Source organism: Lontra canadensis, unplaced genomic scaffold (genome assembly GCF_010015895.1).
Source record: "Lontra canadensis isolate GAN:19392208 unplaced genomic scaffold, GSC_riverotter_1.0 scaffold91, whole genome shotgun sequence".
NCBI classification, from domain to species: Eukaryota; Metazoa; Chordata; class Mammalia; order Carnivora; family Mustelidae; genus Lontra; species Lontra canadensis.
Genome location: NW_022631085.1, coordinates 1,849,918 through 1,873,460, shown reverse-complemented (window position 1 = coordinate 1,873,460; position 23,543 = coordinate 1,849,918). Strand labels below are relative to the sequence as shown.

Genomic DNA, 23,543 nt, shown 5'->3' with positions numbered 1-23,543 from the left:
TGCTTCTCCCTGGATCCTTGGTGCCTCTGACACCCAAAATGCAAGAGCCAGATTTTGACCAAGCCAGAATTTTTCAGACTCTGGGTTCTCAGAAGAGGTGAACAACATTGCCCGAACTGTCGAAAGTGAATAATGTCATTCGTTCGCCTAAAGCAATAGACACACGTGTTTAGAATCTTCAGATGAGGATTTCCACACCAACTTTGCTCTTGCCTTTATCTTCTCTTTCCTACTTTCCATAGTTCCTTGCACCACATCTCCTCGTCTCTATTATGACATGTTCTGTACTTGTGCGAACCAACTTAAGCTCTTTCTACAATCAGGTGGCATCTTACTAGAATCCCACTCAGCTCAGAAAGGAGCTCCCATCGTGGAAGTTACATGGGAAACAGCCTGATAACAAGACACACATGTCACTCCTTCTGTCTCGTGCTCTTTTGTGCCATCCAGTGGACTTGGCTAGACCATCCACCTTGTGCCCACTCCCCGGTGCATGTCCTCATTTGCCACTTTTGCATGTCCTTTGCTGAGCATGAAGAGTTAGATTAGGTTAGGTCAAAATATATGGACAATTTGACTTCACTGTAAAGGGGTTGAGCTATTTGGACATCGTATCTGTTGCTGGACTTGTTGACCTCCACTCCTCTTCAAGCTCCAGACCTGATGTGTTCAGGCTTTATGTGCAGGGACTGTGAAAAGCTTCATCTTTCTCACACATTTGCTGGATAAGGAAAGGGGTGCCAATACCGCCAATGAGCTGATAATTGTGCATAAGCCTAGAGACACCCCAAGACAATATATGGCACAGCAGAATGCCATTTGTGTGTGTCTACCAATGGGGAAAACACAAGTTAACCTACATGATAAGTCACAAGTCTTATAATTTTATTTTTTATTTTATTTATTTATTTGACAGAGAGAGATCACAAGTAGGCAGAGAGGCAGGCAGAGAGGTGGTGGGGCGGGCGGGGCAGGGGGGTGGGAAGCAGGCTCCGTGCTGAGCAGAGAACCTGATGCGGCACTCGATCCCAGAACCCTGAGATCATGACCTGAGCCGAAGGCAGAGGCTTAACCCACTGAGCCACCCAGGCGCCCGGTAAGTCACAAGTCTTAAAGAGAACAGACAGGCCTCATCATGGCTCTGTCTATCTCTTTAACCACTACCCACCACATACTTTCTGCTCTGGAAACATCAAATCACTTTTTATTACACACATACATGCATCTTTTTATTCTCTCCTCCATTTATTTAATAACAGTCATGCTTCCCTGTATAGCTACAAAAATCGACCCAACATACCCAACAATACTAATATCATTGCCAAGGTTCACCTCCTCCAGGAGTCCTTCTTGGGTTAGATTGGAAAGCTTCCTTCTATCATGGAACCTACCACATTGTAGGTTGAGCTGGGTTGAACTGCTCTGATGTTTGAGTTTCTTGAGCCCAAAGGCTCCCTCTTACTCATTCACATTTGCATCCCTAACACAGAACCTGGTGCATGACCAATGCTGGAATCTGGCAAATTGCCCAAACTTCTTCCCTCTGGGATTTTACCCAGTTGGTACCAGATGCTAAGGCCACATGACAACCTAAATAGAGTATCATCTTTATCTCTGGCTGGGCCAGGACCATTAACCTCACCACATAAGGTTTTCTGACTAACTATTGGCAAGCACGGCTTATCTCGGCTTGGAGCCAAACCTACCCTTCCTCCTGTCTCCGTATCTGACCCTTAAAATGCAAAGATGAAGGAAATGCTGAGAAAAAGAGGTTTGTCACCACCATCATCAGGAGAAAGAGCTGATGTTGATAAATGATAAGGCTGGCTAATGTTTGACTTTTTCTAGAAAAACCACAAGTTTGGGTTGTGTTTTTTTTTTTTAATGACAAACCCCAGAATGATAACAAAATGTACTGCAAAGAGACAGGCTTCAGCAAAAAGAAAGTGCACTAATTTCCTGAGACTCGTGGACAAGATTGCAGGAGAAGTCAGAAGTTTTGCTGGTTTATAATATCTACCCAGTGTTTTTCTAGAAAAATGCGAACCAAGACTGTGGCTGATGGAGGTCACTCTGGCAGCTGTTCCACTCCACCCCACCCAAAGACAAAGCTAAAAAACCATTAAGGGTTGTAGTGCTGGGGTGGGATGTCACCATCTGCCTAAGGGGTTATGAGTGGCTTTGGACCCTGGTATAAAGAGGAGGTCAAAGCAATGCCATTTAGTGGGTCCATCAGACAAATTAAAAAATATCTATTAAATATATTTTCAGTGCATCTTCTTCCAAAGTCTATAAGGAAACATTTCTGAGAAAGAGAAATATGAAGGACTTACATATAAGAAAAGATGCTAGCTTTCTCACCGAAGAGAAACACCACTTAAAATCACAGTCTGATGCCATTTTCACCTTATCAGAGTGGCAAAAATTATAATGTTTGATCATATGCTATGTGAAGGGGAAAAGCTCTTTCATGTATTATCGATGGAAGAATTAATTGGTATAATCTCTATGACGAATTGGTCAATATCTATCAAAATTACAAATCCCCATAACCCTGGACCCAGTGAATTTGCTTCTAGAAATTTTCTCTATAGATAAACCTGCAAATGAGAAGATAATGTATATCCATGTATTCATTACAGCATCATTAATAAAGATAAAGTAATGAAAGGAACCTGCATTTACATTAAAGGGAGTGTACATAAATAATTTATGATGTATCCATACCATGGACTATTATGTAGCAGTAGAAAAGAATTAAACTTAATTTTATGTACTGATGTGGAAGCTTCTCAGTATATATTACAGAGCTGGGGAAAAAGGAAATTGTAGAAGAAAATCTACAGTAAGCTACCACTTATATAAAAATGTATGCGTGTATTTATGTAAATGCAGAGGAAAAGTTCTGGTTACCAGGAATGAGACAGTATTTCTTGAAGGCAACTTATTCATGTGAATATGATTATTACGCGGGTGCTCCCTCTGAGTGTCGATGTTAGAAAATTGCCCTTGGCAAATATTCCTATAATTGCAGACATTTTTGGAGCTGGAAGAGTCCTTAGGAATTATCAAGCCCAACCCCCAGGCTCTACAGATGAGTCAAATGAGGCCAGGTGGTTCACTGCCAAACCTTACATAAGAACCTGGGTCCTTCCCAACATGAAAAGGGCACACACCGGAAAGGCTTCAGTTTTCATTTAACTTTGTCTTTGTTATGATTGCTGCATATTCTTAAAAGCCCTCCCACCTGCTCCAGCCCCATCGCAGCCCCAGGGAAACGTTTCCCGGGGCTGAACAGAACGCAAAGAAGGAAGCTTATTTCACAAAGGTGAAGGCTGCTTGAGAAATCAAGTGTGGTCTTTCTAAAAGCGGAGGGTGATGCACCATCAGTTTAATTCCTATTCATTTGTGGTGCTTATTAGAGTGTCTGAAAATATAAGCTGAGTAATTGGAGCATTAGAATTGATTAATTGAAGTAGGCTTTTGGTGTAAATACACCTGGAGAGATTTTTCAAGGTGGGATTCTCTGCTAAGGATTCGGAGAAATTCAGACCTCTGAACATTGGGATACAGATGGAAGGGTGGTTTTAAAACATGGCCACAAAATTTTTGACACTCCCGCCATTAAGAGGTGGCGTGTGTGTGTGTGTGTGTGAGGCTCTGCGTGACCTCACCTTGAACCTGAGTGGGCTCATAACTGCCTCAACTTATCAAGTACGGCAGAAAGGATGCTACGTGACTTCTAAAGGTAGGCCGTCAAGAGCCATGAAGCATCTGTCACTCTTGCAGCCATGAGACACCATGACCGAAGGCTGACCACCCTGAGGTCGCCATGTTGAAAGAAAGCCCAAGCTACTGGGAGAGACCACATGTAGGCATTTCAGTCAACGGTCCCAGCTAAGCCCAAGTGGCAGACCGCTGATTGAAGAAGCCTCCAGATGATTCTAGGTGCCACCCATTGACCTCATTGCCAGCTCTTCAAACCTTCCCAGCTGGAGCCCCAAATGAGGTAGCCTCTGTATTTCCTATACAAAGTCCAGACCCATGGAATCTTGGGTATAATAAAACAGTTATTCTTTTAAGGCACTAAGTTTTGGGTGGTTTGTGATGATATAGCAAGAGGCTATTAGATCGTATGAATCCTGTAACAATGAAATTTTCCAATCCCCATGGCGCTAAGAAAAAACACTGTTCCAGAAATCAATTTTGACCCCATGCTGATTTGATTTTTTACCTCCTCAAATGATCTACCCCTACTTTGCTTGTACCTTTACTTTAGAAACAGTAACTAATTGTTCCTATGGACCTGTTTCCATCTCCAGACTAGGAGATCCTCAGCTAAAGAGATCTCTCCCTCCTCATCCTTAGAGCCCCATGAACCCAGTACAAGACCCGGAGCCCGTGAACATGTTCATGGATCTCAAAAAATGTTTCTTGGATGGATGACTGCCTCCAAACACCCTCCTCTGAGGCCTGGAAGACAGGGCATACCAATCATCAGAGCTGAAAATAATGGTAGAGACTAATTAGCCATCCCTTTTACTTGACCAGGCCCTGAGAGGAAAAGTGACAAACCCAAGGAGACATAGCTAATTAATGAACTAGACGCACAGTGTCCTTTACCACATCATCACTGAGGTGCAGTGAGTCCAAGTGGGAGGCAAGGAAGCAGGGTGGTTATGGGCTACAGAGACAGATAGCCCTGGGCCAAGCTCCTGGCTGGCCATTCACACTGGGGGGTAGTGGTGGCTGTTCCAGAAGGAACGACAAGGATCTGACATTTCATATCTTACCAGCCCCATCCTCCATGAAGAGTAAATAGGTTCTTCTGGGTTTCTAAGGTCTGAGCCCTTCCTGTTAGGATCTAAATCCCTGATAGAGGGGGAAAGCAGTATAATAAGCTTTTTTTGCATTCAATAGCCTTAAACAATGTCAGGGTTTGGAGATAAAATGGAAGAACTACCCGGAAAGGAAAAGAAGGAAATCTGGATCCAGGAGATTGGCCCTAGAGAGAACAATGGACAGGCAGTGGTTCTCATCCGGGTGACTTTTCCCCCAGGGGACATTTGGTCATTATCTCAAGATGCTTTTGGTGGTCAGAACTGGGGCTTGCTACCGGCAGCTAGTAGGTAGAAGCCAGGGATGCTGCAAGACATCCTACAACACACAGGACAGCCCCCACAACAAAGAACCATCCAGTCCAAAATGTCAGTAATGCCAAGGTTAAGAAACCCTGGGCTAGGGGAAGGACCACTGGGTGGGGCACCCTCTGAGTTCCCAGGAGCAGAAGCCCAGCTAAAGGACCCATCCCAGTGCAAAGCCCGGGGATGGCTCAGAGGGAAGCCTGCTCAGTCTCGTGATGGGTCTTCAGTCTGCCTGTGCTTCAAGATGGTCCCTGCTAACTGGCTGGTCCCCAGATGAGGATGGTCCCCAGCAATGTGTCCTTAGCAATGCCCCCGGGGCACAAGGAAGCTGCAGGAGACAGGAATAGGGACAGGAATGGGGGAGGGACCAGGATGTGTCAGTGCATTCCAAATGGGAATGTGGACCTCTATATTATGACAGAAAACAAAGGTATTTGAGCAGAATTCTCTGGTCCAAGTTTGTGGCAAGAGAGGTGGTAGAAAATAGCACTAAAAGGACTAAGCCAGTGTCTTAAACAGCATTAAACCAAAAGCGACTCCGACCACCCACTAATGATCGTGATTATTTGGCTGCCTATGAGACGGTTTAAGAAATGATTTGTGAATTTAAATTTTAATTAAGGCAGAAGCCCTTGGGGGCCTCTGAAGTTCAAGCATGAAAAAGAAAAAAATCTACTGCTGGAAGGAGTGGGCTCAGAGGGCCTCGCAGCCCAGAAGAAATGCCCGTCCTATGCATCTGGTGGTCTAGCAGCCTGCAAGGGAGCCCAAGTTTGAGGTCACTAATCAACACTGGGATCAGGGGTCAGGGCTGGACAACTCAGTGGAACTATGCTCTTCAGTGTTCTAGAAAGTTCTTTAGAGTAAATCATAAAAATAAGAAAATCCAAGTTTTCCACCTCTTTCTTGAGTTCTAATCTTAAAAATGTGCTGTACTTCCCACTTCACTGACACAGGACGCAGCACTGGATTTCCTGGGATCTAGATTCCTCTCCATCACTGATACCCCAAGTGGCCTTGAACTTCCATGAATCTTGTTGAGTCTTGGTTTCTCCATATGGGACTAATATTGTCACTGCTGGCTACCTCACAGTGCCTCTATCCTAAGGGAGATAAAGCACTTCAGAATGGGCACTCTCTGGTAGGTCCACCCAGCTCACCTAATTCTCCCTGAGGTCTGACAAAAGCACCCATTTGCTTCTCAAGGTTGCTATAGCAACAAAGACACAGCCAACCTGAGACAAAGGTACAGCCCTGGCCAAAAGAATGCAGACAACACTCTCTCTCACACTGACCTTATTGGATCCTAGAGACATGGGTTCAGATCCCAAGTCCCCCTAAGAGAGTTCTTTTTCCCCATTCTGGTAAAAGATGCATAACATTAAATTTGCCATTTTAGCCATTTGTAAGGGTACAGTTCAGGAGTGTTAAGTATATTCACTTTGCTGCAATGGATCTCTAGAACGTTTTCATCTTGCAAAACTGAAACTCTATACTCACTAAACACTAACTACCTATTTCCCATTTCTATGATCTTGACTACTATAGATGCTCCATATGAGTGGAATGATGCTGTATATGTCCTTTTGAGACTGGCTTATTTCACTTAGCATAACGTCCTTCAGTTTCACCCATGTTGTAGCGCGTGATTCTTTTTCACAGCAGAATAGTATTCCATTCTGTGTGTTTACCACGTTTTCTTTATCCATTCATTTACTGGTGACATTTGAGTTGGTTCCACTCCTTCACTGTTGTCACTAGTGCTGCAATGATCATAGATGTGCAAACATGTCTTCAAGATCCTCCACTTTTCTTTCTTTCTTTCTTTCTTTTTTTTTTTTGCATTTTGGTGCTTTATTTATCCTAAGTTTGTTTTTAGTGCTGTATTATTTTTTCCAGCTTTATGGTCTGATTGACAAATAAAAACTGTATATGTTTTGGGTGTACAGTGTGATGATTTAATATATGCATACCTTGTGAAATTACAATCACTATCATGTTGATTAACCATCCATCCCCTTGCATGGTTCCCTTTTTGTGTATAGCAAGAACATTTACGATCTACTCTCTTAACAAATTAAAAGTATACCATACAGTATTAATCATTATAATCACCATGCTATAAATTAGATTCAAAACCTTCTTCTTATAACTCAAAGTTTATACCCTTTGAACAATATCTCCCCCATCTCCCCAGCCCCCGGTACCTGGAGACTCCCAGTCTACTCTCTGGCTCTGTAAGTTCAACTTTTGTAGATTCCAAGAAAATGGAGTAAATATATACAATGGAATAAAAAAGATCTTCCCATTTGCAACAACAGGGATGAACCTCATGGATATTATGTTAAGTGAAATAAGCCAGACACAGAAAAGCAAATACTATATGATCTCACTTACATGTGGGATCTAAAAAAGTCAAGATCCTGCTTTGAATTCTTTTGGGTATATACCCAGAAGCGGGATCGGTTGATCATGTGGTAGTTCTATTTTTAATTTTCTAAGGATACTCCATACTGCTTCCTATAATGGCTGCACTATTTTACATTCCCACCAACAGCGCACAAGGCTTCCAGTTTCTCTGTATCCTCAATACTTGTAATTTTCTGTTCTTTTGAGAGTGGCAATCCTAATGTATGTGAGGTCACTACAGACAGTTTTGAGAAATTCAGTACCCTCTCTGGGTCAGGACAAAGGGAAACCAGCTGAACTGGTTTAGACGATCTTTCAGATGGTTCTAAAAAAATCTCAGCAAATCAGTCGCAGCATAGGGTCCAAATGAGATCATGGACATGAAAAAATCATCTTTGTCAACTGAGAAGGGCCATTCAGCTGTGAAGCGGCAGATCGTGTAAAGGCAAAAGGGTCTGACTTGATGGTCAGGGTACCTTAGATTCATCACTCAGATTTGCTGACCACATGCTGTGTGTGACATTTTTAGTTTCTTCACCTGTAAGATGTAGGTGATAATTCTTGCCCCCCCCAACCGTCAGAGGGTTGATGAGAACACCAGAATAAATCATAGGAGATAACAAACTTGAAACAACCACAAGGGTATTGTTCCTTGCTAAGAGTGAGGGCTGATACCATTTGCTCCATTAATAAGTGAGATACATTGAATGCCACACTCTAAATGGGTTGATTGTATAGTCTGTGAATTATACCTTACTAAGTTGTTTAAAAACACACATACACAACCAAGTGAGGAACATAGAAGCTCTTCGATAAGGTTCATCTACATACAGTCTAAGGGAGACCCAGAATCCCAGAAAGGACATGGGCTTGGAGATCAGACAAACCTGGGTGCATCTGAATCTCAACTCAGCCCATGTAACTGTGAGATTTTAACTCTGTATGAGCTTTGTTTGGTTTACTCAAATGGAACATAGGATTTTTTTTTAACTTTCTTTTCAGGATTGTTGTATAACATATAATGAATCTGCTTGCCACGTAGTAAGTGTCTAAAAATAACTGTTATTTCTGTGTTGTTATCCTTTCCTGAGAAACATGGCCTTCCTCAAGTTAATGGTGTAACCCAAAGGCGGCCTAAAGTAGGAGGAAGAGGAAGAGGTGGGAGACAAGTGGGAGGAAGACCGGGTTTGTATTCACAAATACTCTTTTTCCAGAAACAAGCCATTTATCAAAGTACAGGAGTCTCGTTTACTGTCAAAACACAAGGGCTAATTACATTTGAAGAACAATGGACTACAAGAGCAAAAAAGACAGGGCCTGTTCAATTAATGGGGAAAGAAGGGGGGTCTCTAGCATACAATATTTTGGACATCAGATTGGAATGGTTTAATTAGCCACTGCTACAGACTTTGGATCGTCTGTTGTTCCAGAAGCCATTAGTCATCTGTAGTTTTTAAGCATATCATTTAGATTCTCCCATTCAACAAATACTTTTCGAGTACCCGCTATGCATCAAGAGCACTGGAGAGACACCACAGTCCAGTGGGAGACAGACAGCTTGGCCCACTAATGGGTGTCTCAAACTTCTTAGGTCTCCAACAGAGTTCTCATTTTATCCAATGCCAGGCTCCTCTCCCATGTTCCCCCATTTCAGTAAAAGGCCTCTCCATCTGTCCAGTGGTTCATGACAAACACTATGGGGTCATCCCTGAGTCCAATCCTTCTATTAGACCCTAGTCCTGTTGATTCTGTCACCAAGATCGCTCTTGACTCTACCCACACCTTTGTAGACACATGGCTGCTACTCCAAGGCAACATACAAGCTCAATAAGAATGTCTCTTAAGAGAAAAAAATAATTTTTTTTGTCTGCCTATGTCTGCTTCCCACTGCAACCACACAATATCCACACAACGTCCAGGGTGATATTTTAAAATGGTGAATCACATCATACCATTCCTCTCTTTAAAACCCTTCCTAGTCTTCCTGTTGCTTTCAGACCAGAGGCCAGAATCTCTGATATGGCCAACAAGTTCCCACGTGCTCTGCCCCACCCGCTCTCCCGATTGCTGGCAGTGCTCAAGGCCCATCAAGCCCTCTCTTGCCTGCGAGCCTTTGTCCTTGCACCTGCCTTCTGCACCTGCTCTTCCTCCATCCATTCCCAAGCCTTGTTCCTTCTCATCTTTCAAGCCTCGGTTGAAGTAACTTCCTCAAAGAGGTTTCTCCTGACTTTACTAAGTGACTTCTCCCAGTCACTCTCTAGCTTATCACCATATTTATTTGCTGCTCAGCACCCACTCCACTGGTAACCATCTGGTGCATTTGTTGGTTCACTGGACATTGTATTCCCACTAGTCAGTGGGTGTCCCGATGGTGGGGGCTTTGTCTACTCATGCACAGTTTTGCTCGCAGTGCTTCGTGCCATGCCTGGCACATAGTAAACCCTTCTCAACTATTAATTGGCTGGATGAATGAAGGTGGTCATGCGCAGGGCAGTATAAGAGTTCAGGAGAGGACATAAATCATTCTCCAAGGAGAATGGAGCTTTCAGTGAAGATGTGCTATGAACTAGGCTCAAAACATTGACTAGGGATTTCTAGACTAACAAAGGCAGAAATGTAGGAGCACAATGAGGGGTGAAGGATTGATAGACTGGAGGGTCAAATGTATCATAGCCACAAAGAACATGAGCAAAGGCACAGAGTCATTTCAAGAGACTGAAACTTTGAGCTAATTCTAAGTACAACCACCACCTCACTCACAGGGATAGAGAGGAAAGACAGCCAGGGTAACCCCAAATGAAAATCAAAACAGCATGAGAGTCAACTCAGCAATAGCTGGGAGTGGGTGATCCGTACTTAAAACACAATAGAGTCCTGGGGCTGCTCCATGGGGCTTACATAGCAGGAGGTGATGAGTCATATTTATTGGTCCCATGTCTTGCGAAGCAAGGAGTCCATTGTGTTGCTGAGCCTTACAGAAGCACAGGGTCTCACTTCATTCGTCTCCAAACAGAGCATCTGTGATCCAGGCTGGGTCTCTCCCCGGGACCTGCCATTCATCCTTCCTTAGCTCTTGCCTACGTAGCAAATCCCCGTGGAAGGAAGAGCGTGTCCCAAGTCCTGCCTCCCTGTGAATCTGGTTAATCAGCAAACTGGCTGGTCAGTCTTAGATAAATGAATGTTGGACACAGGGCTGGGGAGTAGCAAGGATGGAATCTCTACAGGTGACGTGAAGAAGTATAACATTTTGTTCTTCTATCTGTGGAAGGACTTCAGGCAAGGTATGATATGAGTAGTTGCTCTGGCCACAGTGCAGAGCTCAGATTGGAAAAACAAACAAACAACGACAAAAATCCAGAAGCAGGAGACCTGTGAAATGGGTGTGGGAAGCAAGACTGGACTTCTGAGGCACATTTGGGAAGTAGAAATGAAAAGCATTTGGGTGATCATTAGATGTGACACATAGACACGAGGAAGGAATCTGGGGTAACGCTCAGTGAGCTTATGTCACTGGGTGACTCTAGCTATTAATCAAAATAGGTAACATGATAGCAAGAATAAGCAGATTCAGGAAACTTCAGAGACTTTCTCAGTTTTCACATTTCTTCTTAGACTTCCAGCACTGTTAAGGATTTCGACACCTTCTGATAGTGGAATGCATTATTTCTCCACGGTGACTTGAATCCTACTTTCTCTTGCCATGCTTCCCACTAGGCAGAGTACCACCCAACCTCACTGTCATTAGGCTTTTAGCCTGTTTTTTGACCAACAGAATGTGAGCAGTTGGGACACACACCAGATCCTAATGGGAGCTATAAACATGTTCCTGTAGTTTGGTTCCTTTTAAGCATCACCCACCACGAGAGGCCCATGCCCCAGAGGGTGGCTGTTCCTTGAGAAGAAAGACATACAGAACAAGGCCAGGTCAAGGCCAGCCCAGGAGAGCCATACGTGACCTGCAACTCTGCTGTAATATAAGCTGGAAACTCACACCTCTGGGACGTGGGATTGTTTGTTGCTACAGGAAAATCCAACCATGACATTTCCAAAAACCTCAATGACCTCCAACCAATGATTTACGCTTTGTGGCTCCTAATTCCGTCATTGGTGAAGTTGTGCTAGATGATCCCAAACTCCTTCCTAGTTGAAAATTGTTTTGTTTTGTTTTGTTTTTAAGACTGTGTCACTGCTCTAAATGATAGCACAGTATGGGAGTTCAAGTGTCTTTCTCCCCTTTCCAGCTACGTAGGTTAATTAGGCAATGCCAACTTACCGAGCTCCAGACTGGCAGTTAATGATGCCAGACTAGCAGAAGATCAGAGTGCAGAGGACTGGGATGGTTTAAGCTGTTGCAACAAAACTATTCTGAAGACCCTGAGATTTAAAAAAAAAAAAAAAAATCTATAGAGCACAAACCTGCCGCATTCAGCTCCTTTGGTTATTTATACGAGCATTTCCCGATTCAAATTGCATACTCAAATCAAATTTCCCTGGTTTATGCCTTCTTCAGCAATTACTTAAAGGCAGTTTACCTCTCTCTGGAGGAACATAGCAGAAAGGCCTATAGACAAAATCTCGTTGACTCAGGGAGAGATAAACGAAGTCCAGTCCTGCAGAAGTCACTATGCCCATGGAAGGGAACACTGATGGGCCTCCTGGCTGTTTTTCAGCTTCACTGATGGGAAAGAATTTTCTAAGGAGGAGAGGAGGGCCATGGAAATTTAAGGAGAAGTGTAAACATTGGGGATGGGGGTGGGGTCGAAGAAGAGACCAGTTTCCCTTCACGGAGTTCTGTTGGTGAGGGTAAGCAGGCTGACAGCCTAAGGCTGCTCCCACCCCAAAGGGATTGAGAGAAGTCAAATGCAGACAGGAACATTGCTACAGCAGAAAGGTACTGGGTCCTTGAAAATATACCCCGAGCAAGAAGAGCCCTATTGCAAAACTACGCAATGTGCAAAATTTATCTTCATCGGACTGTCAACTTCTCTTTAACTCACTTCTCATCTTTTGGAACGACTCCGTCATCCTCCCCCAAAAGAGGCATCTTTTGGTCATTCATATATTCCGGGGAGGGCTTTCATTGGTTGGGACTGGACCACCTGCTCACCCTCTAACCAATAACTATGGCCCAGACAATGCCGTGTTCTGATTGGTCAGCTCTGTGTCATGGGCTCATCCGTTTATTTCCCTGGTCATTAATTCTACCTTACATTTCCTTCTTCACCCAGTTGTTCAAATAGCTGTATCTTATCTTGATGTGCCTCCCTGATATCTACTGCCTTTTCTTCCAGTGATAGCACTCTGGATTTATTTAGGGGAACAGCTTCCCGCTGTTCCCATTACATATCGTAGAGGTGAAGTCGCCCTTTTACTCTAGTTCCTCCATGCTACAGCTAGTCACAGGACACACACCTGACCAATCGGAACACTGCATTGTCTGGCGCACAGCAATTGGTTTGAAGATGGGCACGTGACCCAAGCACAACCAATGAGAGTGCTCCCTGGAATTTCCGTGGGAATTATCAAGAAAAAAAGATGGGAAATTCCAATAACTTACTGAGAACAGGTGAATCTAGGCGGGAAACATAAACATCAGTGAAATATTTGTAGGTCCCCAAAATGGAGTGGAATGAAGAGTCGGAGCTGTGATGTTGGTCTGGAATTACTAGCCTGGGCAACCCTGGGCAATGAACGTGTCGCCCCATCTGAACAATGAAGATGATAATGACCATGGTAGTGCCTTAGAGTCTGTGATGAGGCCGCACCCCCTGCCCGTCCAAGGGGCTGGAAAGGAAGAACCTCGGGATGGTGGAGTTGCGGCTGGACCTCCACGTCACTGTCCAAGAAGTCAAGAAAAGAGTCACCAGATGGGGCGCCTGGGTGGCTCAGTGGGTTAAAGCCTCTGCCTTGCACTCAGGTCATGATCTCAGGATCCTGGGTTCAAGTCCTGCATCAGGCTCTTGGCTCAGCAGGGAGCCTGCTTCCCCCACCCCCAGCTCTGCATGCCTCTCTGCCTACTTGTGATCTTTCTGTGTCAAATAAATAAATAAATAAATAAATAAAATCTTTAAAAAAAGAAAGAAAAGAGTCACCAGAACCACCTCTGACTGTGATGTGAAAGAGACCTACATCCTTGGTGTGTTAAAGTCAAAAGCGTGGGTCTGATTTTACTGCAGCATGATGGAGCCTAGCCTGACTAACATAATGAGCACAGATCCCTGGAAAGCCTGGGATATGAAGCCATTTTGCCAAGATGTGACTTCGAGTGGTGTGTTCTGAGCCATGCAGACAGTGATGGCCAAAGCAGATGCTGTTTCCATTGGCCAGCATCAATTTTGGGGACATTTCAGTGGTTTGTGGGGATGAGAATGTTTGAAATTGGGACTGTTCCTGTAGTCCGCCATAAGTATGATATAAACTCAGTGTGTCACCAGGAAAAGATAAGAGCCAAGAATCCAACCTCAGAAAGGGGCAAATCTGGACAAACCACCCAAGTTAAATGGCATACTGAAAAGGAGGCGGGCAGAAGTAAGTCACATTAAAAATCCATAAGAACCTAGAAAGAAAAGATAAATGAAGTAACTGGGCTGGTAATATCCACTGTAATGGAGAAAATATAGGCATAGTGATTGAAATCATGAGCTTTGGAATTAGTTTAATGCAACAAGTATTAAATGCAAAAATTTAATGCAATGGGGTTTGAATTCCATTTCTGTTCCTTGACTACTTGAGCAAGTCGCTTTATCTCTTAGCCTGAATTTTCTCATCTGAAATATGAGGATTAAGGGAGTCCCCACCTAATGGTGTGCTATAAGGATGAAATTTAACGATCCATGTAAAGTGCTTAGTACACAGTAAGAACTCAATAAATTATCATAATGGTATTATTGGCATTGTAAAATAAGGAGTGGACAAAGAATGATCTCTGGAGGAGACAAAGGAATTAAAGGAGAAGGATGATGGTATGGTAGTTGGGGTGGGCGCCAAGGACCACTAGCAATGAACAAAGAAGCAGAAAGGAAACAGCAGGTAGAAGATGACACACAGGATGAGAGGTGAGGAGCGCTGATCACAGAAGCGAGACTCTGTCTGAAACCCACAGAGGAGAAGAGGAAGGGGGAATGAGAACCTAGAGAGAATGTACCAGAAAAAAAACCACACACACACACACACACACACACACATACAAAGAAAATGAAAGCGGGCTTTATGCCAGTAGTGTGTGAACCCCAGAAAAATAAGGAGCAATCCAAGAGGAGGGAAAGAATAGAGCCAGCGATGAGAGGGAGAAGTAAAACACAGGCTGTCAAGGGAGGAGGGCTAAGAGTTCAGAGGAAGCCTTGAAAGATTAAACAGAAACACAGAAAGGTAGGAGAGGCACAGCTTAAACTAGAAATGGGTAATAGAAATAGCCTTCCAGCACAGAATGGGGAAAAAATGATAACGAATTCGAAAAAAGTTCTGGGAGCCAAAATTGGTTTCGTTAATTTTGGCACAAACTCATTTGGCAGCAGAACTGGACTTGAGCTGACATCAGATTATTTATAACATTTATTTATCCCACATCCCACTCAGCATGAACATTCACGTATTTCACCATAGTAATAAGCTAATTATGAAGTGCCTACCACAGACCCTGCTGATGTGTGTGTGTGTGGGGGGGGGTGTATGGTATGTGTACTGCATTATCTTTGCAATTTCCATAACATCCTGAGTCCAAAACACATATGGCCTAAAGGTTTCAGATCAGGGTTTACAGGCTTGTATTGGAAGACACAGGAGTGGATGTAAAGAAAGAAACTTGTATCTAAAAATAAAAGCTGATGAAAATGACCATTTCTTGAGTGTTTAAAACATACCAAAGGCTGGATACACAGTATGTTATTTAATCTCCAACAGTGTATCAGGTCCCATGTTATCTTTCATTTGTAGACACAGTAAGGGAGGCTCAGAGAAGCGTCTGGCTGTGTATTTACACATAACTGGCAAAAATAAAAAATTAGGATTTGAACCCTGCTGTGTGACGTCAGCATTTGCACACTTAAGCACTAAGCTACACTGCTCCCCTCATTAACTATAAGGAAAGAATGGAATTAAGTGTTTCTTGGGCCATCACTCTAAAAGAGTCATTCCTAGATGTGATCTTGCATAATTTTCATAACTCAATAAACTCACATCATTATTTCCCATCAAAGGAGCTAAGCAACTTGTCCAAAGTCACAGTTAACCAATCAGATACCAGATCTATTATCCTCTCCATTCATTGTGAAAATATAAAAGCTAGCTTGTGAGCATCTTGTTCAAAGGAATAAACAGAAGAAAGCTGGGACCTTGCTGCCTTTAGAATAAAGATTCTCTGGGATGACAGTCATGGTGCCAGCAGATGGTTGTGGAGCAGGGAGAACTTTGTTGCCCCAAAACCTCCATCAGCAGCCTCCCACCCCATCCCTTGATGTGGACAACTGGCGTTTTCTCATACTGTAAAAATCTACTTCTAGTCCAAACTTTCTTCCAGCTCAACTCTTAAATCCATTCTTTACAGAAATCCTGAAATCAGGGCATCTGGGTGTCTCAGTCAGTTAAGCATCTGACTCTTGATTTTGGCTCAGGTTATTATTTCAAGGTTGTGAGACTGAGCCATTTCAGGCTCTGTGCTGAGCACGGAGCATGCTTAAGATTCTCTCTCTCACTCTCTCTCCACTCCTTCCCCCACTTACACTCACTCCCCTTTTCCCTCTCTCTCCAAAAGAAAGAAAGAAAGGGAGGGAGGGAGGGAGGGAGGGAGGGAGGAAGGGAGGAAGAAAGGAAGGAAGGAAGCAAGGAAGGAAGGAAGGAAGGAAGGAAGGAAGGAAAAAGAAAGAAAGAAAGAAAGAAAGAAAGAAAGAAAGAAAGAAAGAAAGAAAGAAATCCTGAAACTAGATTACAGAAATAAAAATGCTAAAAAAAGTATGTGATAACAGTGGGATGAAAATTTCCCAGGAGGGTAAAATAGATAATCAAAACAAATAAGGGGATAAAACAGATGATGGCAAAACAATGAGAATTTAACAAGGAATGGGTATATAAATTCTGTGAAAATTCTATCAATTATGATAACAGCAGAGAGTCTGCAAATGCTCTTCATGGTTTCACAAAACTCTGTAAGGCTTAAATTGACAATAGGTGATACTGAATCCAAAGATCTGGGTCTCTAAGTGTCCTCCAGCACCCAGAGTTTGATTTTGAACAGTTGCTCTAACCTCTCCGAATCTGACCAAATGCTCTCCATTTCCTGCAACCAAGCAACTCTTAGCTATATCGCATGCTTTTTGTGTGTGTGTGTCTCTGTGTGTACACACAACATACAAAAGGAAACATTGTCAACTTTTATACTTTGTTAATGTTTCCAATCGGGCAAAATGTGGAACATTTTGAACATGATTTTGAGCATGTTTATCTGTCTGAACACTCCAAAACAGTACATTTGCTTCATGTTCTAAATATAGCAGCAACTACTTCCTTCTGGACATGTTTGCAAGGCAAAATATTTTGTCTGTAAAGATATGCCAGTTCCAATGTTCTGAATGTTTCTTTTGGTTTCGAAAGTTTGGCAACTGTGTCTTTAGAGAGCCTGACGGGGATATCAGTCAGGATAAGCTAGTTGAGGCTGTGATAACAAAGATGTCCAACTCTCAGTCACTTAAAACAACAAAAGTTTATTTCTTGCTCAAAGTCCATCCCATAGTTTGCTAGGGGAGACTCTGCTAACCTTCATTAACTCGGGGCAGGCTGATGGAGTAGCCACCATCTAAAATATTGATGACTGCTCTGCCAAGCAGAGGGAAGACCTCTGGAGGGTCTCAGACTAAACACTTTCACCAGAAGTGCCACACATCACTTCCACTCATCACTCATGGGTCGGAATGACTTAGCAGGTCTTACCCAACCACCAGAGGCCAGGAAGACTATTCCAACCATGTCGCCCTCAGTGAGGAGAACCAGAGATCTGTGCTGACCAGCAGTAATGACTGCTACCTTCTGAACAAATGTGTCCTGATACCACAGCAACCAAGCCTAGCGCCAGGCAGGTGATCAATGCAAAGGCACAGTCTGAAAACACAAACAAAGCCAAACCAATCCCAAACTGCAGTGTTCCCAAAGCAGTTTTTCTAACATCCCTGTACGTTGAGATATAATTTGTAACTTCCTTTACAGCTAGAAGCAGGGTAGCGTGCCGGAAACGACTGTGGTATATTGTTCTTCACTTTTTTTTCCTAACAAGGAAAAACCCCACCTAACTCATTTTTGCAAAAACAGCTTTTAGGTAAGGGTTGAAATAGATAGAACTTTCAAAAATTTGCATCTTGATAACACATGTTTTTTAAGCTTGCACTTAGAAAAAAAGAAAGCATGATCTAAGAAAGGAGCTTACATCCAATACCTGAAGAATTATGGGAGTGGGTGAGGCAGGAAAAGAGGGAAGAGTCAGGGAAAGGGAGAGCTGAAAGGGGTCCAAAAGCCAGCTTTACCAGGAACTGAATTCTCTCAAGCTACAACAGGGAGGGATGCACTAGGGAATAGATTTATTTTATATGGCATTCATAAGCCCAAACTCAGAAGTGAGAAAAAAAAATCACTTTCTATATTTTGTAGTTATAAACTGACACTAGTTGATTTCCCTCTGACTCCGAGGCCCCAACCACATGAACTGGCAGGAAGTTTAGCCTCTGTTATGCAAGGGTGATACAGAGAATCTAATTTCATGTTGCAGCAAGCATTAAAGAGCATCTCCCCAAACATGATCCCATCTGCTTCAGCCTAATGATGCCTTTCCTAGAACTGATGCCTTCAATTCTAGGGGTTTTGTGGTCTTAGGGACCAAGGATCCTTAGCAGGCTAAAGGCACCCAGTCTCCCTGAGGTCTTGTCATCTCCCAAAAGCACTCCGAGAGGGCAGGGCCCAGTGCCCGCAGCTCACTGAACCTAGGATTCCCTCTCCCTCCCAGTCTCTGGGGGGTCTCTCCTTCCCACCCCATTGCTCCTCCATATTCCCCTCTCCCTCTGGGACACCTAGCAGCAATGGGTTCAGGTCCTACAAAAAATAGGAAACCTCATTTCCTTGGGACTGCTTCTGTTTATGACTGACAAAAATCCTGAATAATGAGATGGCACTGCAAGCCGCAAGTATATTAGGGGGAAAAATACTTAGGAGGAGGAAATAAAAAGAAAAAGACCCTAACATGAGTGTGAAAGTCAGTGTGACTCGAATGGAGTGAAGGAAGGAGGGAACAGTGAAAGATAAGACCAAATTAGTGACTTATGCAAAATAATAATAATAATAATAATAATTCTCAATAATAATTACCACCACTTATGCAGCACTAGCTACTCATGTAGATGGGGACAGTTCCAACTCTTCAGAGCAACTCTATAGGGTGGCACTATTATCTCCATTTCACAGATAAGGAAATTGAGAGTCAGAATGGAATGATTAATTGCCCAAGTAACTGGCAAAACCAAGACTCAAACTCAGGCAGATGCCTCCAGAATCTTAAAACCCAACTGCCCGTCAAAGCAAAAGAGTCATAAAAAGGAAGAATAATTGAGAGAATAAAAAAACAAGCCACAAGTTGAGGAAAAATTGGCAAAAGACATATCTAATAAAATACAATTATCTAAAACATACAAAGAACTCCCAAAACTGAACAAGAAGCAAATAGTGATTTAAAAATGGGCTAGGGGCGCCTGGGTGGCTCAGTGGGTTAAAGCCTCTGCCTTCCGCTCGGGTCATGATCCCAGGGTCCTGGGATCAAGCCCCACATCTGGCTCTCTGCTCAGCAGGGAGCCAGCTTCCCCCTCTCTCTGCCTACTTATGATCTCTGTCTGTCAAATAAATAAATAAATAATCTTAAAAAAAAAAAGGGCTAAAGACCTGAACAGACACTTCACCAAGGAAAACAGACAGATGGCAAATAAGCACATTATAAAAACACATTCCACGTCGTACTGTAAATGAAAACAATAATGAGATATCACTTCACACCTATTAACAGGGCCAAAATCCAAAACAATGCCAACACCAAATGTTGGGGAGGATGTGGAGCAACAGGAACTCTCATTCATTGCTGGCAAGAGCGCAAAATTGTACAGTCATTTTGGAAGACAGCTTGGCATTTTCTCACAAAACTAAGCACACTCTTATCATACAATCCAGCAATCCTTGGTATTTACTCAAAGGAGTTGAAAACTTATGTCTACACAGAAACCTGCACACAGAAGTTTACAGCAGTGTTATTCATAATTGCCCAAACTTGGAAATAACCAAGATGACCTTTAATAGGTGAATGGATACATAACCTATAGTACATCCAGACAATAGACCATTATCCAGTGCTAAAAAGAAATGAGCGATCAAGCCATGAAAACACATGGAGGACTCTTAAATGCTCTTTTGCTAAATGAAAGAAGCCAGTCTGAAAAGGCAACCTTCTGTAAGATTCCAACTATATGACATTCTGTAAAAGGCAAAACAACCAAGACAGCAAAAGATAGTAAAAGTGGCTGCTAGAAGTTGGGGTGGAGGAAAGGATAAATGGGTAAAGCACAGAGGGTTTTTAGGGCAGTGAAACTGTTCTGTGAGATACTATAATGGCAACACATGTCATTGCACATTTATCCAAACACATAGAATGTAGAGCAACAAAAGTGAATTCTGATGTAAACTATGGATTTGGAGTGATGATATGGTGTCGATGTAGGGTCATCAGTTGTAATAAATGTAGCACTCTGGTGCAGAATTTTGACAGTAGAGGAGTCTGTGGGGGATGAGGGGTAGGGGAGGGAATATATGGGGAATCTCTGTATCTTCTGCTCATGATTGCTGTGAGGCTAAAACTGCTCTAAAAAAATCTATTTAAAATATTCATGAAAGGCTAGGGGCTGGAGGGGGGGTGGGGAACCTAGGTCCCCAAAGTCGGGAGAAAAAAAGTAAAATACAGAGAGATGGACACAGGTTCATTTTTATTTTTTATTTTTTAAATCTTATTATGCTATGTCAGTCACCACACAGTGCATCATTAGTTTTTGATGTAGTGTTCCATGATTCATTGTTTATGTATAACACCCCCTAAAACACTTCTATATAAAGGGTCTGTGAATTTGATTTAGTTATCAAATACTCATTGTGTAGCCACACCATATACTGTGATAGACAATGGTCATAAATCAGTACAGAAGAGACAAGGTTCCTACTTACTTGAACTTACATCCGACTCCCTCCGAGCATATGTCCTATTCAAATCTCTCAGAAAGAGAATCTAATTCGGCTAATTAATCATAATCCTGTATAGAGACAGGATTCTCACACGAAGCCACCTTGTCGGCTGCACTTAGCTCAAGTGCCAATCTCTACCCAGTCACCTGGTCATGACACCAAATATGGTGGAGCCTCCAAGAGGAGGCTCCAAAGGGGGCTACGGATGTAGAGACACTTTGGGTCTTAGAGACCCCACTGCAGGAAAACCACCGTCTTAAAACTCAGTCTCTGTGACTCTACCTAGATATCGATCTGACAGGAGCTCAAGGAGAAGGATTAAATTTGAGGGGGAAAGACCCAGACAAAGAAACACATAGTTAAACAAAATTGGAAAAACCAACCCCGCAATTAGATTCGAGTCCTTTTACATCCAAAACAAGGCTCTGTTGGTGCCAGTTAGGGGAGACGCAGTCCGGCTCAATCTCCAACTTTCAGTACCATCTGCTCCCTTTGTGTGAAAAATTGTGATTTTGTGAAAGTAAAAAATATAAACAGATTTCTAAAAGCTTCCATTAATAAAGGGAAGTAAAACGCGAAAGAAAAATCCATCCGATTCCCTGGTTCTGATTTATGCCGTGTCAGTGAAAAACAGTGCTCTTTGATGCCTGCGGAGGGCGATGCTTTGAAATTTCTGCCCTGCCCCCATGCTCTCAGAAAGACCATTTTGCTTGACAGGAGGATTGATTGGGTAATGTTTCTGGCTAAAAAAATCATCATCACCATCACCATCGTCATCATCGTCAATATAAACATCATCGTTACTCTTTGGCCAGCAGAATGGGGTTTGGTTTTGACCAGCGAAGACCCAAAACAATTCACGTAGCTAACAGTTCCCTGGCAGAACTGTAGTTCTTCCTTTCCATCTGCCGCTGCTTGATTATTTTATTATTGTCTGTGATGTCATCATTTTTGCTGCGGTTCATTTGGCACGAACTAACTCCCTTCCCTCCACCACGTGTGGCTTCTACCACATCACTGGAAAAACAGCTTGGAGAGCTTGATTGATGGATGTTCCTGAGTGTAAATCACTAAATCTGATTTTTAGCAGCTGTTCCGTGGTGCCCCCTTTTCCCCTTTCGGACAGGAATGCAGGGCCTTCTAAGCCTTGAGCATAGAAGAGAAAAGTCCAGAGGCCCAGTGCTCCTTTTAGTAAAGTTCTCATGAGCTTTGAGACATGAGAAGTGATACCTAGATCTCTGTCTCGATGGCTTGAGCCTTGATGGGTAAAGGGAAACTGGTGCTTGTCTTAGAGGCTCTGGGCACAAGGACGACTGCTCTTGGGCGCCTGGTGGCCAAGTTCAATGCAAGGCTGGGCAGAGGGATGTTTTTTCTATGGCAGCAGAAGGACCCAACAGCAGCTCACTGTAGGAATTGTGGCACATTTATGAAAGAACCCCAGGGGCCCGCTGCACCCGGGAGCACTGTGGAGACCCAAACTTGTCATGAAAGGCCCCAGCAACAGGACAGCACAGAGCTGGGGCCCTCACATGCCTCACAGGGGTACCTTTCCAGAAAAGACTCAGACAATGGAATCTGAGTGGAACTGCTTCTCATACACATGAGACATCCCTGGGGGACTCCTATGGGGGTCCCGCAGGAGGAAAACCTGCATGCCTGTATCACCTGGGTATTTATGTTTCAGTGACCTTATTTGTGCCACCAAGCTGGTGAGGCCTGGGACATTGGGCTTCCTTAAGGTGACTGGGCTTACTCACTGTGAACAGTCGATGTCAGTGAGAAAGAGGAAGGTTGAGGAAATGATGTAGAGAAGAGAAAACACGACCCCCCCATGTCACTCGCTGAGCAGCCAGAGCCAGCCCTCCTGAGGTGCTCCGGGTTATCCTAACCCTGTATTTAAATTTTAATTCTAACAAAAATTGTCTCCTGTCCAGCAAGGATGTGTGAAAAGCCAACCATAAACATTTGTCGACTTGGTGCTGAAAAGTGATCTGCTCCAAGAATAGATTCTGGCTCAATCTTGGGAAAAGAAGGTGGGAAAATTTTACTCCAAGACCTCACACCAGGCTGACTGGCGAAGCTGATGAAATTCTGAATCACCCGGTCCGCTTTTAGCATCTGCCAGCTTTCCCCGGCCGGGGTCCTTGGACTCCTGGGTTTAACAGAGCCGAGCCTATGGCTCGAGCCACGAAGGGTCGAGCCACCACTGGACCCCTCCAAAGGCTGACACACTGGCAGGTGAAAGGTGTCCCTTCGGGACCGGGCACCGCCTCACTTTTGAGAACCCAGGTGCAACGCACGAAGGTTCAACATTAATGAACGCGAGTCTGCAGGATAGGAAAATCAGCCAGGTGCCAACTAGTAGGCGGGAAGCATAAGTTCTCACCACCCGAGAAGCATTAAATTAAGGTTGAGAGGCTGAACTTGGAAAGCCAGCCAAAGCACCATCCCAGGAGGCTGAATTGGGAAATCAGTTAGGGGGAAGGAGAGGGCGGGAGGCCTACCGTAGCTGAGCTGCAGTGTCGAGGGAGGGCGGTTTGAGTGACGGGGCTATATTGCGTATCTGGGAGCATATGTGTGTCTCCATGTCTGTTTCAACTTCAGGGAGAGAAATTGCTAGAGAGGAAAGAGAGACCTAGACCAAGCAGAAGAAACACAACTGTCCACGAGAAAACTTCAGAGGAATTCGGGAATTGGAAATGGCGGTCTGGCTGGCAAGAAAGGGACCGCTGTGGCTCTGTA

At 43.6% G+C, this 23,543-nt stretch overlaps 1 long non-coding RNA gene across 2 annotated transcripts in view; it reads right to left on the bottom strand.

The window, feature by feature from the left end:
* Positions 1–23,543, bottom strand: part of LOC116854405 — a 357,409-nt gene that overhangs the window by 192,092 nt on the left and 141,774 nt on the right. Inside the window, exon 1 of one of the 2 annotated variants that reach the window (XR_004380154.1) lies at positions 11,824–11,919. The exons of the other annotated variant lie outside the window; for it this stretch is intronic. This is a non-coding gene — a long non-coding RNA (uncharacterized LOC116854405). Of the gene's footprint in view, positions 1–11,823; positions 11,920–23,543 lie in introns of those variants that run through there. 2 annotated transcript variants of the gene reach the window in all.